The following is a 20,000-nucleotide window of genomic DNA, read 5'->3' as shown; positions in this document are numbered from 1 at the left end:
GAGTGTCTAAGATCTCTCTGTACAGGGGTTGCCAGAACAACCTAGCATGAGGATACTTTTTTCAAGAATTAAACCCTGACCAAATATTCAGAATCACATAATATTCGCAGGCCACACAAGATCTGCTCACTACGACTAACTTACATTAGCTTTTTTAAGGAACCGTGCACCTTCTCCAAGTGATGTTACCTCAAGTAATAGCACGAAGCTGAATACTCCACCAGACTAGATAAATTCTTGTCCTGGAATCTAGTAAGACCAAGAGACCAAAACGGAAGATATACTGTAACATATAAAAATAGTTAATTGGGGAGAGAAAAATTATGTTCTCATTTCTTTACTAACTCAGCGTTTGAGAGATAAAGAACTTAAATGGAATATTCGAATATCTATGTATCTCATATAGATTTCAAGTGTTAGCCCCAGGTTGTGGGCCCCTTGATTTCTGAGAACTTCGACTGAAGTAAAAAAAATAAATAAATAAAATAAATATTTAGAAATTAAGAAAAGGGGACGCAAACGAATTGACTTGTTTATTTTGTAAATGTCAATTTCCTATTACAATTTGGCCTTCGGGATAAGATCAAAGTTCTTCAGATGCTGCACTTCTATTTCTTGTTCTCTTTCGGTGGAGGAGAAATCCTTCACGACTGAGACAATTTTTATTTTTGTACCTTTTCTCCACGTTAAAAAACGACCCTGGTGTCTAACTCTGTCCCGTGGGGAGGCATAGTAAATAGGTACAATCTCTATCTATCCGATTCATTTCCCGGTTTCCCGATTTCTACTCGTCGCCCAACTCCACCCTCCTCATCTCTACCGATTTGTTTGTTGTCTTCCTCTGACCCAAATTCTGCTACCGATTCTAACACCTTAAACTCCGCCGAGTTACAAAATAAAACAATGACTGATAAATAGATAAGAATAACAGATAAAAAAAAAATCCTCAAGATGACATTCTCTCTCCTCTCAGCCCCTTTCGTCTTAATATCTATCCTCTATAAATTTTATTTCCTCGCGTGAATTAACATCTATGTGGCGCAGGTGCTGATGATAAAGTTGCAACCCCATCTCACATCACAACCAGCCTCCGGTTTACCCCCCTCCCCACTCGATATAAACATTTTTCACTCGACCGAAAACGGTCGTTATGCTTCCCAGCAAATTGCTGTCAATGAGGAATTAGTTATTAAATAATTAACTGAACATACTACTACTACTACTACTACTACTACTACTACTACTGATAATAATAAACACACATGTGGTAGCACCAGCCTTGGATGGTACCACTTAAGATGGTCCCGAAGTGCCTAAGATGATTGAAAGAGCGGCGAGGAACAGTCCAAAATAACCTGGGAAAATGGTGGGATCCTTCTATCGCTCCAGAAGATATCTCACTAATGATGCCATTCTCTATCTATATAAGAGCCAAGTACGTCCAAAGATGGAGTACTGCTGCCACATCTGGGCGGGAGCTGCTAAAAACAGCCTATCCTGCCTTGAAAGAGTACAAAATAGACTCCGTGGGTTGGTGGTGGATGCCCTTTTCTCTACCCTGCAACCTATTTCTCACAGAAGAGATGTAGCGAGCCTGTCGTTGTTCTATCGTTATTTCCATGGCAAGTGCTCGTCTGAGCTCCATTCTCTGGTCCCCCATCGCCAATCTTTTTTCAAAAAACACCCGACTAGCTGAAATCACCGTCAATAATTTTCCCCACTCCCCATCTGTGCCTAAATCAAAACGTAGATTCCATGAACAAAGCTTCTTTCTTAGAACTGCACGCCTGTGGAACTCTGTTCCGCTTGCTTGTTTCCCTCCCGACTTAAACCTGGATGTCTTCAAGTCCAACACAAACAAATTCCTGATGAACCGCCCCACCCTAAGTAATGACACCTTATCAATTCCCCAATACTATTGCTACACTATCCCATTGATTACTGTACACACAATGATCCTTATCCCTGAGTGGCCATTGGGCCTTGATAGGTGGTGAATTCCATGTAAAAAAAAACAAACCTTCAGTGGAAGAATATCAGAAACTTACGGGGACTTACTGCCACTAAAACTCCAGAGAAGACGTTGTTAGCGAGAAAACAATTGTAAACGATCGTTGCCTCAATAGAAGATGATTTGCAACAGTTTTTGAAAGGGCTGGAAAATGCCGGAAATCAGGGGAGTTTGTCACTCGGACTCCAAGAAAACCAGCGACTCTTACCAATGAGCAATTATTAATAATAATAATCTGTGTGAAAACTCCAAGTGAGTAAATGATAAAATAGTAAAAAGAAATAACCAAAACGAAATAAATACTTTGGCACTCTTAAAATAATTAACCGATCATTATGAATTTTGGAAAACAGCCGTTAAGCTTAAGGAATACAATATAGTCTATTTTTAATGTTATTTAGAGGAGTAAGATGGATTAAATAGAAAGAATGATGAACAAGAACGATAAGAAGAACGAAAATATCGCTTATATAGCATTTACGAAAAATATTAAAAATAAGGAATAGTAACTAGTTATACGGAAGGAAAGGGAGGGAAAGGGTCCATATGGAGGGAGAAAGAGTGAAAGTAAGAGAGAAAGAGCGATACATACATACATACGTACAGACAGAGAGAGAGAGAGAGAGAGAGAGAGAGAGAGAGAGAGAGAGAGAGAGAGAGGATGGGGAGAAGAGGGTTATGCCTTCAAATCTTATAATTTATCACTTCGTTTCAGCCAATATAAGAATAGATAGATAGATAGACTAAAAAATAGTAATAATGAAATATCGATGGATATAATAAAAAATATAAAAAATATGGAAATTGATAATATTGTTAAAAGGATGAAATCGGAATTAATTTTTTTTTTTTACACATTGATCACCACTTATCAAGGCCCGGAAGCCACTCAGGGATAAGGGTTATTGCAAGTACATTACGTTAGTGTGGAGATTTGATGAAGTGTTTACTTAAGGGGGCGGTTCATTAGGAATTTGTTAACGTTGGACTTGAAGACATCCAAGTTGTAGTCCGGTGGGAAGCAGGCACACGGAACAGAGTTCCACAGGCGTGCAGTTCTAAGAAAGAAGCTTTGTTCATAGAATTCGCGTTTTGATTTAGGCACAGATATAGAGTGGGGGAAATTTTCACAGTGGATTCAGCTAGACGGGTGTTTTTCGTGAAAGATTGGCGAGGGGGGACCAGAGATTGGAGTTCAGACGAGCACCTGCCATGGAAATAACGATAAAACAAGGATAGGCTCGCAACGTCTCTTCTGTGGGAGAGAGGTTGCAGGGTAGAGAAAAGGGCATCCTCCACTAAGCCACGAAGTCTATTTTGTACTCTGTCAAGGCAGGATAGGCTGTTTTTAGCAGCTCCTGCCCAGATATGGCAACAGTATTCCATCCTTGGCTTTTATATAGATAGAGAACTTGGCTTTTATATAGATAGAGAACTTGGCTTTTATATAGATAGATAATGCAGTTAGTAACGCTAATATAAGCAATAAAGTAGAAGATATTAATAGTAAAGATAATGATTGTAATAGTAAGAATAAAATAAGAGTAGAAAAGTCATCATGTTCAATCCCCCATACAGTACGCACGTCAACACGACGAACACATCTAAAGAGTTTTATAAAATCATTGATAATTTTAAAGAGAATAAGATATTAAGTAAATTACTTAAAAAAAAAAAACAGTCGTGCAATTGCGCTTTTAACAGAATCATTCATTCGGAATGCGCTCCTGTCATATCAAAGAACATACTGTTGATTTTATTTGTTCGACCTTTCGGTTTGTGTGGTAATAAAACTTCTCAAATGCACTTGTGATGTTAGGCTGTGTAAAGTGTTAACTTTGGTCAAGATCACCCGTTCCTTCTTTCATTGGATATTTTCGATTATCGATTATCGATACTTATCGAAGACATTCAAATACAAAACCTATCGATGAGCACTGCCATGTACATGAGGAACCATTCGTGTGAAATTTCATAAGAATCATCCCAGCCGTTTTTGAGTCTATAGGGATCGAACTTGCACGCAGAGACACACATAAAGTTTCTTTTATATAATAGTAGAGATATACGTAAATATTGATAGAAGAAAACCCATTATTACTTCTTCCAAGAGTGTTGAAAACCCTGATGATGATGATGATGATGATGATGATGATGATGATGATGCATAGAATGTATGTAAATTTAGTAAATCCGAAACTTGATTACAGATGAATAAACGTAGACTTATGTTTATTGCGCATGGTTAAGTGTGTTTGATAAGGTACAAGGGTACAACATACACGTAATCTAAACGCTCGTTTATGTGTTCATGCAAGCGCATGCATTCGTGTTTATAGAGGCACTCGCTTATTTCTCTATATTTTCACTAACCGAAATCATAACTGCACACACGCATACGAAGTGCCTCCAATAAGTTTCCATATTTTTTTTGTACAGACATTTAAAATTGTCGTAAACTCTTGAAAATTCAGTATGTTATTGCTATATATCTTATAAGATGGCTGACCAATTTTTCTGGTTTCAGCAATTTTTACAGCTACAGCAGGAAATGGAATACACTCTTCAAAAGCCTGATTGTCACAGTTGGTGAATTTACAAAAATGCAATCTGGACGTGAGGTCACTCTAGAAAAAAAGATACGCAATAATATTCTGTTTTCAATTTAGAAAAAATACCACATAAACGTGGAATGCTTCAGACGGCTTTTGGACCATCTTGCCTAAACTGAGCATAAATTTTGAATGGCATAATAAATTCAAAGAAGGCAGGGAGTCTGCAAGGGATGATGAGAGGTGTGGGAGAAGTAAGGAAATAAGAACATCGGAGTTGATTGGCCAAATAAAGAATTTCACGGATAAGGACCGTCGTGTGTCTATAGAGACAATAAGTGCACAGTTTGATGTCAGTGTGGGAACTGTACATACATTTATTCGCGAGGAACTGAAGATGCGACAGATTTGCGCGAATGCACCAATCCACAACTCCATCCTGGTCACAAACTATTCGACCAAGATGGGCATCAAGACAGTCCCCACCCTCTCTATAGTTCAGACCTTGCTTCCTGTGACTTTTGGTTATTCCCTAAGCTCAAGGAAAACCTTAGATGCTGTCGTTTTGAAAGAACTGAAGAGATAAAAGCGGCTGTGACAAGGACCATTAACATGCTCACACAAGAGGACTTCCATAGGGTGTTCCAGAAGTTGTTGAAATGGTACAAGTGCATTGCAGCCGGAGGAGATTACTTCGAAGAGGACTAGAGTTTCATGTGTGTGCCATCAATAAAAGTGCCAATATGGAAAAAGTCTGGAAACTTATTGAAGGAATCCTGTATATTCTTTAATAAAATGTTAGGTATGTGTATACAGGGTGACCCTCCAAAATAAAACGGGCCCCAACTCTAATTAGGCCCCATTTCTTAGTGTTTTGTCCGAATGAAATGAAACTTTGGTCATAACTAGTTTATTATAGTATTTAGTTTATTAGTTTTATTATATTCAAAACATCACCTCAAAGCACAAGGGTCTTTGGCCTTTTTTTCTCCGTTCTGCAGCATATGTTCTAGATGGCCTCCATTTAGCTTTTGTCTTTGTTTTTGGGGAGGGGGGTCACCTGTATGTGTACATGATTGATTGTACAAAATTCACCCCTAAATTAATTAACCTAAATTAATTAATTGATAATTATTAATCGTGGAGAATCTAAACATAATATATTGTAATGTGAGTTATGTTTATTCTTCCGATTTTTGTGAGAGTTTAGCAATGTGTATTAGAAATCGATTTAATACATATCTACAAATTTCAGTTTTTCTGGAGTATTTGAAATAATGATACGATTTCCCATTTGAACATTCAAATACACCAAATTTACATAGAATTTGATTCATAATCATGCTGCACAATTTAACTTTCTTCTGAAGGCACCTTAAGTTTAATATTTCAATTTGTGCGATTCTTCAAGACTAAAATCATATACTGGCTTTGGTCGAAATTGGAATAATTATTCCAAACATAAGGTTTAGTATCATTATTTTATTCTTCGTAAACGGACGTAACTGCATAGCTGTTCTGTTCGGGGAATTAATTTTACGGGACATGGGTATTTTTCAAGAGCATCTATCTATATTTATATACATATATGTATTATATTATTCAAAGTTAAAACCACATGGTACCGTCAGTTTCAATAATTGATCAACAAATAATCAAGTTTCATTGATTATTGTCAGCCACATTGTTCTGACTAACGATAATCAATATGACGATCATTTACTGGTTTGACACCAATGGTGCCGTGTTGTTTTTCTGTAATAAAAATATTACGCTTTTATTTGAACTTCGTTATCTTTCATAATCGATCTCTCTGCACACACACACACACACACACACACACACACACACACACACACACACACACACACACATATATATTATAGGGACTGACGACATTAATCTTTGTCCATATATTCTTTATTTTAGGTTAAAAACTCTTGTCTTCAGATCTTATAATTTATAAGAATAGATAGATAGACAGAGGAGAGAAAGATAGAAAGAGAGAAAGAGAGAGAGAGAGAGAGAGTGGGAGGGAAGGCGAAAGCGAGCGAGCGAGCGTGAGAGAGAGAGAGAGAGAGAGAGAGAGAGAGAGAGCGAAAGAGGGCGTGAAAGCCACAGAAAGAAAGATAGAGAGATGGAGCAAGAGAAACAAAGAGTAAGAAGAAATATGAAGAAAATCTCGAGCATCCAAATAAAATGGTCGTTCAAAATATTGTGACCTTGAGTCAAACTTGCTTAAATCTAGTGAATAGACAACTGAGGTTAAAGCAGTTAACATCTTGATCACATGTCAAAAGTGAAATCTCTGACAAACTATAAATAATAAAGATTTCAGTTTGTTGATATCAGGTTTTCCCGCCAGATCTGGAGGTAGTAAAATTTAGATCGAACGACTAACGTTTTCCCTTTTAAAATTTAGAGATTTAGTTTACCACTTTTCATTTAATCACATAAATTAATATACAAAGATATAATTTTATGCGTAAATTTTCAGTATTTACTTCAACAGTGCTTGATACATATGTAGAGCTAGATAGTAAGTTATGAAAATATATATGGCATAAGCCTGACGAATTCTCGCGAGAATGAAACGCGGAATAATCTGTGTAGCTTAATTGCCATGTATATTTTCATAACTTGCTATATATATATATATATATATATATATATATATATATATATATATATATATATAAGAGCAAACAGTTAATAAAACATGTTAAAAAACACTTTGAAAAAGAGTTAAAAACATATTTAATCTGAAAAGGAAACACTTGATAAGTGGATAGTCCTTAGTTTTGAAGAAATACTTTCCTTCTCATCAGAGGGTAGGAATTAGCAAAATGCGGGATCGGATTTTACATACAAAAGTATTTGATGAAACTACAAGTAAGTCAAAGATCTTACTTGATAACAAAAAGTGAAGCAGAGGGAATATGGCGAAGAAAAGGGTGATTACACGTGAATGGAAAGTCTGGTGAAAGGTAAATAATCCAATGATAAAATCCTAAAATATAACTCCAAGAAAGTTAATTGAGTTTCCATTTGCACAAGTAAAATTTTATATATATATATATATATATATATATATATATATATATATATATATATATATATATATATATATATATATATATATATATCCACAGTTTAATACTTCCTAGACACTATCATTGAGTGTCTAAGGTATCTCTGTACAGGAGTTTGCCAGAACAATCTGGCATGAGGATACTTCCCTCTAGAAGTAAACCCTGAGCAAATATTCAAAATCACATAGTATTCCGAGCCCTAATAATATCTTCTTTCTATGGCTAACTTACATTAGCTTTTACGAGGAATGGTGCATCTTCCCAAAGTTATGTTATCTGAAGTAATAGCACGAAGATGGATACTCCACCAGACTTGATAAATTCTTGTCCTGAAATCTAGTAAGACCGAGAGACCAAAACGAAAGAAAATCCTTCATGAATTACACCTTTATTTTGTCAGTTTTTTTAAAACCAAATACAAATAACAGTAACAGTAATAATAACTCAAATAAGAATAAAAAACGTGTACATAAAACAAAAAATATTACCTCCGTAATATTTTATATAGGGTAGAAAAAGTTAAAATCTAGTGATTATCTGGAGATTTTATTTTGTTCCAATTTTGCAGGTTTTGAAAACAGCAGTCAGAAACCATCGTAAGAAACTGACGACGCGGAGGTAGCAATCTTTTAAGTTCTAAAAGACAGGGGGAAAAAAAGGCCGTCAATAGGGAAGACCTCTGTGTTTTTTTCGTATCCTCTTTCTCATTTTTACCTTCTTCGTTCTTCCCGCCTTTGTGAAGGTATTTAGTTCTTTCCTACTGCAAGAACTTAGACACCAGGGTCGGAGCATGTAATTGAGAAGTAAGCGCCCCGAGGAGTGAAACTCTGAACTGCATAAAGTGCCTGCGCAACCCTGTCGGCATTCTCCAGTAAAGGCGCCTCAGGCAATTAGCAATAGAAGTCAAAACTTGGGAGGGAGGACCTCCTAGAACTGCACGGGAACTAGCACAACACTGCAATCAACAGAGACTTTCTTTATTCTTTCTCTCTCCATATGGACTCTCTCCCTCCCTCTCTTTCATTACAGGAATGCTCTCATCTCTGCTGATTTTGGGATCGAGGATAAACATCCAAGAAAATAGTATCTTGAAATATAATTAAAAAAAAAAAAAAAGCAAAACAAAAAAAACACACACACACAAAAAAAAACAAAAAAAAACAAAAACAAAAACAACAAAAAATAATAAATACATATCTTTTTTTAAATGTACGGATGTTTTTTATCGAGCGCAGCGACCATTCGGACAGAGATTTCGAAGATCCCCAAGGGCGAGGAATCTCTCCTAGCCGAAAGTTCAGACTAGCCGAAACAGGGAAAAAACCCTTCATATTTTCCAATAACATTATCTTTTCGTTTCTTCCTAGAGAAACCCAGTATGCTACAGTGTTGAAGGTATAAAATAATCCAAAATATTTAGCTATGTGAAATATCGTAAAAGAGATAATGAATGAGAGATGTAGATAAATAGAGATAGGCAGATAATATGAGAGAGAGAAAATAGTTATTAGCTGTGAATTGGGAAACGTTATCAAGTCTGAAGTTATCCCATTAAAGCTGATGAATAAAAAGTCTCCCGTGCGGAAGTTTGGTCCGATTAGAAACACTTTGTTATCAAAAGGGTTGGTCCAGGCTCGTCTTCTTTAGATGCGTTTGGTTTTATCTCGTGTGTGGGGAACGTTTATCTTGTGATGACTTATGCTTGTCTATAATCTGTCCCACGAGGATTGGTGGGTAGGGTGTTAGGATTAGGGAGTAAGGAAGAAAAAGAGAGGTGGGGCATTCTAGAAGAACATGAAAAATCAAAGCATCGCACCACACACGTAAACTTACGTACACATTAAAGCAAATATATACCAATATATATATATATATATATATATATATATATATATATATATATATATATATATATATATATATATATATATAGTAAGTTATGAATATATATATGGCAATTAAGCTATTTTCATAACTTACTATCTAGCTCTACGTATGTATCGAGCACTGTTAAAGTAAATACTGAAATTTATGCATAAAATTATATCTTTGTATATTAATTTATGTGATTAAATTATATGTATATATATATGTGTGTGTGTGTGTGTGTGTATGTGTGTATGTAAGGTTAAGGAGAGAGAACCCTTGCAAAGTGCTCGATTATTAAAAAAAAAAAATAATGTCTATGTATATCTCGGTACTTCTTTTTTTTTTTTAATAACTCACGTTTACCCCAAACAAGGCATATCGCCATTTGGACGCATGGACATTTAGGACCATGCCTAGAAATATTAACAAGATGTTGGTTTACGTTACATTTCAACTTTTGCATATCAGGGAAGCAGGTATCAGGAAGAGGATTTCAAAGCCTATCTTTTCGAGGGAAGGAACTATTAGAGTAGAAAGGTTTCCGGCATTTAGGGACCTCAACAGTGAAGGAGTGTGAGTTTGTTTATAAGCAGGTTTGTTGGGGATACGTACATCGATAAGACACAAGTGCAGCGAGTTCATCAGAGTATGTTATTAAAATACTTATAAAGCTGGCACGGACATGCAACATTGAGGCGATGGGACAGGGATTGGCTCTTAGTTGACAAAGTGGGACTTATTAGATTAAAGACTCTTTTTTGCACCATATCCAAGAGAGAAACTAGTGGTAGATGCACCAGCCCAGGTGTGGCAACAGTACTCCATGAATGCGCGAATAGTGGTCTTATAGAGGTACAGGATACTCTCAGGTGTGAGTAGTCTTCTGGCACGATAGAGGGAGCCCACCTGCTTTGCAACAGCCTTCTCAATGCCAATAAATGGTATATTTATTCCAGTTTATATTGCCTGCGAATGTTAAGACGAGGAGTTTGAAGGAAGAATTCTCAGTTATGGCGTTATTTGTTACGGATATAAGTGATTAGGGAGCTTCTTGTAATGGTTAAAGGAAAGCAGCTTAGTCTTACTAGCATTAAATCGTAGCATCCAATTACGGCCCTTTTCCACTACAGTCTGGAAGTCATTTTCTAAGGATTCAGCCATTGTCTTAGATTTGTGTACAACCATTCTTCCCTCACGCATGGCATAGAGCGTTGAATCATCAGAAATATATCCATCTAGGACAATATTATCAGGGAGGTCGTTAATGAATATCAGGAATAATAGTGGTCTAAGGAAGGACCCTTAAGGCACTCCCGCATTAATGACAACATGGATGGCTCTATTTATATTTAGTATTTTCCCAGTTATACCGTACGATTTAATTTTCATTAGCAGCACTTCGTGCCAAAGTTTGTCAAGGCCTTGAATATATCAAGGGCTACAGTCATGGCTTCGCTCACCTTATCCATGGTATATGCGAGCAGAGATTACTGCTAAAATATCTGCAATACAATGATATTGCCTAAATTCATATTGTTTGTCAGAGAGAATATTAGCTTTTGCAAGGTGGTCGACTAGTGCTTGATTAATTAAGGTCTCAAAGATTTGTGCAACGAGTGGGCGGAGACTGATAAGGCGAAAATTGAGACGGCTAGGCCTTGTAAACTGCCAGCGCAGAAGCCATCTTTCAGCTATTAGGGAAGAAAGATTCAGCAACGCATTTGTTGTAGAGTTTGAAAAGTACGGAAGCTAGCCCAGCTGATTATTTCTTAATCAGTATAGCAGGGATGAGATCAGGCCCACACGCCTTGGAGGTGTTTAATTTTTTTATGACATTGCGGACATGAGTAGAGTAGTGTTGGGACGATTAATCGGAATCGGAATCGTGAATCGGAAAAATCGGAAGATTTGGGAGTATCGGAATCGATATCGAAATCGGAAAATTGGTGCCTATTTTACCGATGCCAAAACGGGTCTTTTAATTGCCTTTTTTATTTGATTTTGTTTAAACCAAAATCTTCCATTGCTGGTAATAATGATAAAATAATAAATATTTATTGATTTTAAATTACTAGTAAAGCTAAAATCGATAGATCATCTTCCACAAGTGTATTTTGATGTTTAGGAAAATATCTGCATATTTAACATGTGTTTTTACGTAAATCGGGGAAAATAATAATCTTATAGTTAAATAATTAGAGATTTATAAAGAATCGAAATCGGTAATTGTATCGGAATCGTGAAAAATATTGGAATCGTCCCATCACTAAAGTAGATGTTATTTTCAGATCATCATGTTGTTTCATTCCGCATAGGGACATTGAGAAGGAGTTGTTTATTGGCTCTAAGGTGGAGTTGGACGTGACTTATCAGTGCACAGTTCCGCCTTTTCATTCGCAGTGCATGCGGCTGTCTGTTTGTTGAATAGTGGAGGAACTAATGATTGCCTTTTATGCACTACACTATTATAAATTTCCCAGAAATCACGAGTTCCCATCTTCTGCTATTCTACGCGTTTCCTCGTTATTTCAGCATGCCTTCTTTCGGCTGTGACTATTTTTCTCTTACAATGATTTCTAGCATCTCTAAATTTTTGCCCATTTGTATTTGACTTAGGACGTACGAACTGGCGAAATGCATGCTGTCTTTGTGCAATGGCACAACCATGGGGGTGAGTGGGGCTTGCTATAATACTTCAGTGTGAGAGCATGTGCTTCAATGCCCGCTTTGAACCATTCAGTTGTCTCATTGGCACACTGTTCAGTAGGAAAAGAGAAGATATTAGTCTATAAGACATCTCTGATGTGTTCTCTGATGGCTTTCCAGTCAGCCCTTTTGTGTTCTCTGATAGCTTCCCAGTCATCCCTTTTTTCACTGCCGTTCTCCCTCCTGACATGAGGGAGAACGGTAGTGAAAATATAAGTAACTAACGCAGTGATGAAAGGCGAGTCGAAAGCACATAAAATAAAGACATTGTTCTCTAGTTAAAGGGAGAGTGCTGAAAATATAGACTCCAAGTCCGTGCATATATCTATCCGAGTCCTTACGATAGAGAGGAGTCTCCTGTCATGTAAGAGGGGATTGAGGAGTGTAGGTACTGATATAGCTCTGATCTTCTATAATACACACGTACGTATATATATATATATATATATATATATATATATATATATATATATATATAATCTTTTATACTAGTGTTTCATGCTAACGTAATTATCAGTGTAGGAGGTGACAATTCTTGCCGGTTAAGAGATTCGAACCCAGTCATGAAGTCACCTTTGACTCAATTTGCTAAGTCTTTACCCCCGGGCGACTAAACAATTGCCACGAGATTGAAACTAACTAGCTGGACCGATGGATATTCCACAGCGGGCTTTTTCATATGTAATATATTGATGTTGACATTCTGTGGATGTTCAGCGTAAACGGAGACGCCCTGATATTAATGTAGCTCTTTTGTTAAAACTACAAAAGTATTTATCTGTGCTAACATGGGACGCCCGGCGTAATTTGGTCGTAAAATATGCTTAAATATGTTATTTTAATTAATTCAGATTTTGTATATATTATTATAGAGTCAAATCTTTATCGATTCTTATATATTATAACGTTATGATTTTCAAAAAAAATATGTATATATCCATATGACGTGGGTGCATCAGTGTGAGTTGAAACCGAAACCAAAACTGATGAATATATATATATATATATATATATATATATATATATATATATATATATATATATATATACATATATAACTTCAGTTCTTTCAGCTATAATCGAAACCGAAACTAAAACTTATAAAGATTTCTCAGTAAAATTATTCATAAAAAGTAGATGACTTGAGTGTCAACAGTAATAAAACAGAAACCAAAGCTTATGAAGAATTCTTGGAAAGATTAGTTTTTACAAAAAATAAAAGGTCATAACATTTAAACGACACGGAAACAAAAAGCTGTAAGCGTGACACCAAAAATAACACACACGCTATCGTATTAATATATAGATAAACGGACAATTCGGCGCATAGATTAGACAATCTAGAGTGTTCGAACAACGGAAGTAGTGAACGTTGCAGACACGCTAATTGACTTACACTTAATTTATATTTTACAGACAGTGCTCATTCTTAAATATTCGTAAAGGGGCTTGATAATTATAATAAAATAATAACCTACAGACACTAGTGTTTCATGATTACGCAATCATATATATATATATATATATATATATATATATATATATATTATTTTTAAAATGTAATTATCCACTGACACGTGTTTCGTCGTCTACGACTCATCAGAGTGGCTGAATATAGCGAGATTCGAAATCGGGACCCCACGATTTACTTAAATCATTTAAGTAAATCGCAATATATCCAGACAGTTGGCGAGATGGGTCAGAGGTAAGGAGCTTCGGCTCATTACCGTGGGGTCCCGATTTCGAATCTCGCTATATTCAGACATTCTGATGAGTCGTAGACGACGAAACACGTGTTAGTGGATAATTACATTTTAAAATAATATATATATATACCGCTCCCCATATGGGGGTACCAAATTGGTTAAAGGGAAAATTATTCCCAGCTCGCATTTAGGTAAAAATGCGCTTTTCGTAAATAATTGAATTCATTCCAAACATATCGCTAAATCCAAAACAAACAACATTTATATATATATATATATATATATATATATATATATATATATATATATATATATATATATGTGTGTGTGTGGTATTTTAAAACGAAAGAACTTAGTTTTCATTCTAGTTATTTTGCTGAATTTCAAAATATTTTAATGTGACTTGACAATTGTTTCGAACATAAACAGCCAGGAATAAACATATTACCAGAATCTTATCAGAAGACCATCACATTACTCCCGGGAAAAAGTCTTGAAGCAAGAAAAAAAATAATTAGTGCTACTCAAATTCTAGTATAGACCAATGGCCGCTGCCCGCGAGAAATCAATGGTGAGATGCTGTTGCGATAACGCAAATTTATTTGCAAATGCTATCGAAGTAGGTGGAGAGTGCTGGACGTCTGGTGAGACATGTTGTCACTCAGCTTCCAGAGAACACCACAGGTTTTTCAATCAGATCTTTGATGACTTGTGTGAAAGCTCCATGTGAGCCAATAATAATAATAATAATAATAATAATATAATAATAATAATAATAATAATAATAATAATAATAATAATAATAATAATAAGTAAATAAATAAACAACAACAACAACAACGTTTTCATATATTTGCCACAGGGAGCAGCAAAACAAGCCAACAAACAACTATTCCATTCATAGACAATCGGCTACTTTGTATTTATAATGCATATAGCTGAAATACGCAAAGGCCTAGGCCACTTCCGCTATTGCATTTCGGGAGTTGTATTGAACGTTTTCCTTTTCTCTTTTTTATACAGTAGAAAGGCCAAATTTAAAGGTGCGAGAAATTTATTTATTTATTTATGTATGCATAATTTTTGTTCCGTCATGACGTGTATCTAAATTTACATGCACACACAACTAAATCTAGATTAGACGATCACAAAGCTAGACCCTCATAGACAAACACACGCATATAATCACACACTAGACGATAACGAATCTCATAAATATATATATATATATATATACACGATCTACATCCGCCATGTCATATAGACGCCCCTATACAACATTGTGACATAAATGCACACGTGTTTCTACCTCAGCTCAAGCTCCTGTTTGTAAAAAATAATAATAAAAAAATAAAAATAAAAATTACTTTTTCCTATTTTAATATTTATTCTTTAATCTATGTTCCTACCCATACGTAGAGATGACCCTTTATCTATCGACCCCATCATACACCATAATGCTATTATCTGGCTGGGTGTGTGGGTGGATGCAGGGACCATGAATTGGGATATAAACTAAATAGTAAGACTAAAACTAAAAACGAGACACGGAGAGATGATGAGTCGTCGGTGTAGGATGTCGAGGTGAAGAGTGAAAATGTAAGCGAGAAACTTTAAATAGATAAGGCAGTGTTACCGGAGAGATAAACGTCAAATGTTTGTTCGCACTGGGCGCAAATAATATTCCATCATAAATTCTGTTATCGTACTTTTAATTCTCATCCAAATGCCATTAGTTGCTAAAAAAAAGCGGGAAGCTAAATCAAGCGGTTTTACATTGTAATCAGTGTTGTCATCTCATCTTAACCTACATAATTGAGCATATTGACGTGAATGCATAATATGAATAATATCTTATCTGTATCTTTATTAAGTTGGGCCATTTGTTGCACTAACAGTGAGATTAAAACGCCACATTCATATCTATGACAGAACAGTCTTTTTTTGTTTTGTTTATTATATTGATTATTTAGATGCGATCGATGTTGGAAAGTAGTGATGGAGTGATTATTCGAAATAGAAAAAAATCAGAACTTTTAAGATATCGCAATCGGTATCGGAATCGGACAAATTTGTGCCTATTTTCCGATGCCAAAAACGATTCTTTTAATTATCTTATTTTATTTTTATATTTTTAAATCTTCCAGTCCCGGTAATAATAATTTTTAAAAATTTTTTTATTACATTTTCACCCCAAACAAGGCACATTGCCACTTTGGTGTAGGGGGCTACTATCAGGGGAGATAGCTACTGGGGCACTATGTAGGGATTTGGGCAGCAAGATGTTGGTTCACGTTGCACTTGAACTTCTGCATGTCAGTACAGTTGGGGAAGCAGTGACCTGGAATGGAATTCCAAAGTCTAGTGGTTCTGGGGAAGAAACTACCGGAGTAGAAAGATCTTTTACATCTAGGGATCTCTACAGTGTGAGGGTGGGATTTTGCAGCCTGTCGGGTCTGTCGAGGGTGTTCACGTCGTGGGAGCACAAGTGCTTGCAGTTCATCAGAGCATTCACCATTAAGATACTTGTAGAACAGGCAGAGGGATTTCGTCGATGGGACAGAGGCTGAAGCTTAGATGCCAGTTTAGGGCCTATCAGATTTGCGACTCTCTTTTGAACCCGGTCAAGGAGCGAGAGACTAGTAGCCGATGCACCAGCTCAAATATGACAGCAATACTCCATACATGGGCGAATGGTTGCCTTATAGAGGTACATGATACTTTCGGGTGTTAGTAGTTTTCTAGCAGGGTAGAGAGAGAGCCCACCTTCCTTGCAGCGGCCCTGGCAATGCCCTCGATGTAATAATAATGCAATAACAAGTATTTATTAAACTTTCGGTAAAACTAAAATCTGTAGACCCCCCCCCCAGAAGTGAGTTTTACTTTTGAGAAAATATCTGCACATTTAACATATTTTTACAGCAATCGGGACAAAATAACAATTTTATAGTTAAATATTTAGAGATTTATAAAAAAATCAGAATCGGTAACTGTATCGGAATTACGAATGTAGTAAGGAATCAGTAATTGTATCGAAATCGGAAAAAAGAATTTAGAAATCGTCGCAACATTATTGGAAAGTAAACTAATTTACATATTGTTTTGCGAAAAGACATCTCATTAATTATCTATTATTTAAAAAATAATAATTTTCTGTTCGGTGATTGATTTAATTTTAATATGGCGTATACTTCTATTTACGTATATCTTTCGTTTCTTTACGGTCAATTTCCTTCCGAAGGTTGGGAGTGTGAGTTTCTTCAATTGTTCATGCAATGATTAGAGATGCGTCTTGTTAGTCTAAAAAGTAACTGAAGTGTTGAAAAATCTCTGTGATTTTACCATTAATGGTTATTTTTTCTCTATTTCAGCTATTTTACAGATAATATTTTGGAAATAAATTAGAATAAGTATAGCATTGAACAAGTGAAATTGTTTTACCAAAATCAAGCAATGCTTTTAGCGACAACATTATCTCTCGCTATGGCAATGTCAAATGGCCACCACATTCCCCAGACTTGACTAGCCCCGAATTTTTCTTGTGGGGATATCTTAAAGAAAGTGTATATTTTAACATACTCAAAACCCTACAAGAATTGAAGGAAAACATCAGGAACGAAATAAGGCAGTTAAATTGCAATCCAGAGATTCTGCAATCTGTCATTGTGTTTTGGAAAAAGCTGAAAATGGACAACATTTAAAATACATTATTTTTCATTAATGTAAATGAATGTCCAAATATCTTAATCAGATTGTGTTAAAATTATAAAAAGATATCATAAAAAATAAAGAATCTATTACAGTTCAAAATCCTTCAGTGACTTTTTGTACACCCTTCATATGCACGCGAGAAACAACTTAAATTGGTCAAAATATAACGCAGGTTAAACATAAAAAATATGAACCCCTTTTTTGTCTCTATGAAAAGCAGTCATAATATATTTCAATGAAAACAGGTACGAATTTGATCAAAGATAAAGAATTCATATAGATTCATTAACCAAATCATTTTAGGTGAAGTTCCATTCTGGCTTGAAGCGCTGAAGAGTAGTCGAATAGTTAAATTCGTTGGCTGTGGATAGAAATGGTTGAGTTTCGCCCATAAAGTGTCTATGCACATTGAAAGACCGAGAAACAGGATCTCTATTGTTATATATATATATATATATATATATATATATATATATATATATATATATATATATATATATATATATATATATTTAAAAGGGGTTAGAACAGTAGTCTAAAGAGCAGAGTGTATTTTAATGTGATATTAAAATTACTAATTTAATTAAAATACAAGAAAAGAACAGTGCCCGCTGTAATTCAGATATATAATAAGCTTGATAGGCAAATATCATAGAGCTACTTTAATATTTAGTAATGTGATTGATAATTTAAAATTCAAATTAGAATTAAAAATTAAAAATCTGTTTCATAAGAAGGAACAACAACAAAGTCAATAATTTGTACGATCGTTTCGGAAACGATGTTTTTATTGTGATAGCCACGGACAATAATTTTGAAATATATATTTTTTTAAACAATGTCTCCTCATCAGCAAAAGTATTGGGTGTTTTTTTTAATATGTAAAAGGCACCATAAATAAACCTAGCAATTTTTAAGTAAGGCAGATATATCTTTTAATTGTTCGCCTTTTAAAAACCGTAATTATCGTCAAAGCATTCATTTGGATGTTGATTGTAGCTTATAAATGTACGAAATTTCGTTCGTCTGTTCGTCCGTTCGTCTGTCCGAACTTTTCTCAATAACTATGCCTTTGGATTTTTTTGAAATTTTGCACAAACATTAAACATGATATGAGCAAAAAGTAAAAGAACGGATTTTCCGGGAAAACTATGGTTGCCCTCTCAGGCGTGCCTTTCGGGTTAAATGGCTAAAATTGACACTTTTGTGCTTATTAAAAAAAATTGATAACTTAGATTTTTATAAGACTTTCTGAAAAGTTGTAACTAACTGATTTCTATATGATTTTGTTTGTCTATACTTCGTCATAACTCTTGGGTGTGCCCCAGGAGCTCTTTTAATAAAAAATACTCCATTTTTGGGACTATTTTACCATATTTGTCCAAATTTTTCGGTGTATCTCTATTTAATAGTTTTGCATGGTGCTGAATACAAATTTAAATCTGTTAAGGCCTTGGTGAATTTTTGGGCTAAATGGGAGACAGTGCAGAACTCAAAGGTGCAAATGTTAAGGCCTAAAACTGCACAGTTTGTTCATTTTCACCAGGATTTGACGTCCCCTGGGGACTTTTGGTGCTAAATAGGGCGGAGGAATGCTGAACTTAGTCATTTTTTATGCATCGTACAGTGTGAAACCACGGGGGACCATGCATGCTTCACTTGTTTTCTGTGTTAAACGCCTGTCGGAAATTTCATTGTCTGAGTTTCAAGAATTTCCAAACTGTGCAAAACATTGCTCCGGTTGTGTTCCTCTATAGATTACAACGTTGTTGTATTCAAATCCAATGGTAACAAATATTTGATATAAAGCGTCCCCATAAATCATCTTAGTTTGTTGATTAAAATCACCTTTTTCAATCCTCTTAGAATATTCTTTATCATTTAACTGACAAATCTAACCATCTCATAACCTTTATATTCGAGTGATGACATGCTAGGAAAAAAAAAATGAAAGTCCTTTTATTAGCCTAGATGCCCGACATTGACCGTGTGTTTGAAGGTGTGTGTTGAGCAAAAAACAAAATAAAACCCCCAAAAACGTGGTAGTAGGCAGGCAGGCTCGAGCCGGTGACGGGAAAATAGAAAAGAAAGTGGAGATGTGTGTAAGGGTGTTGGCTGAGAAAAACAAACAAAAAAAAACAACAAAAAAATACGTGATGTCTTTGCTGTTGCGCCCATCACCAAACCGGAAGTGACGAATGTTTAAATTAAGGCTAGTCAATCAAAAAGAGGGGATGACTTTCGAAAATATTTTCAAAAAAGAAGCCCCTGTAGAAAAGTGCCCAGTTGAGGGCGAAGAAATTAATGTTTTTAGCCAATTTTTCGATATTTGCCGTCCGAAGAGTCGAGCTTC

This window comes from Euprymna scolopes, chromosome 8 (assembly GCF_053919585.1).
Source record: "Euprymna scolopes isolate OS-2025 chromosome 8, ASM5391958v1, whole genome shotgun sequence".
NCBI classification, from domain to species: domain Eukaryota; kingdom Metazoa; phylum Mollusca; class Cephalopoda; order Sepiida; family Sepiolidae; genus Euprymna; species Euprymna scolopes.
Note: the sequence above shows the minus strand (reverse complement) of the source record.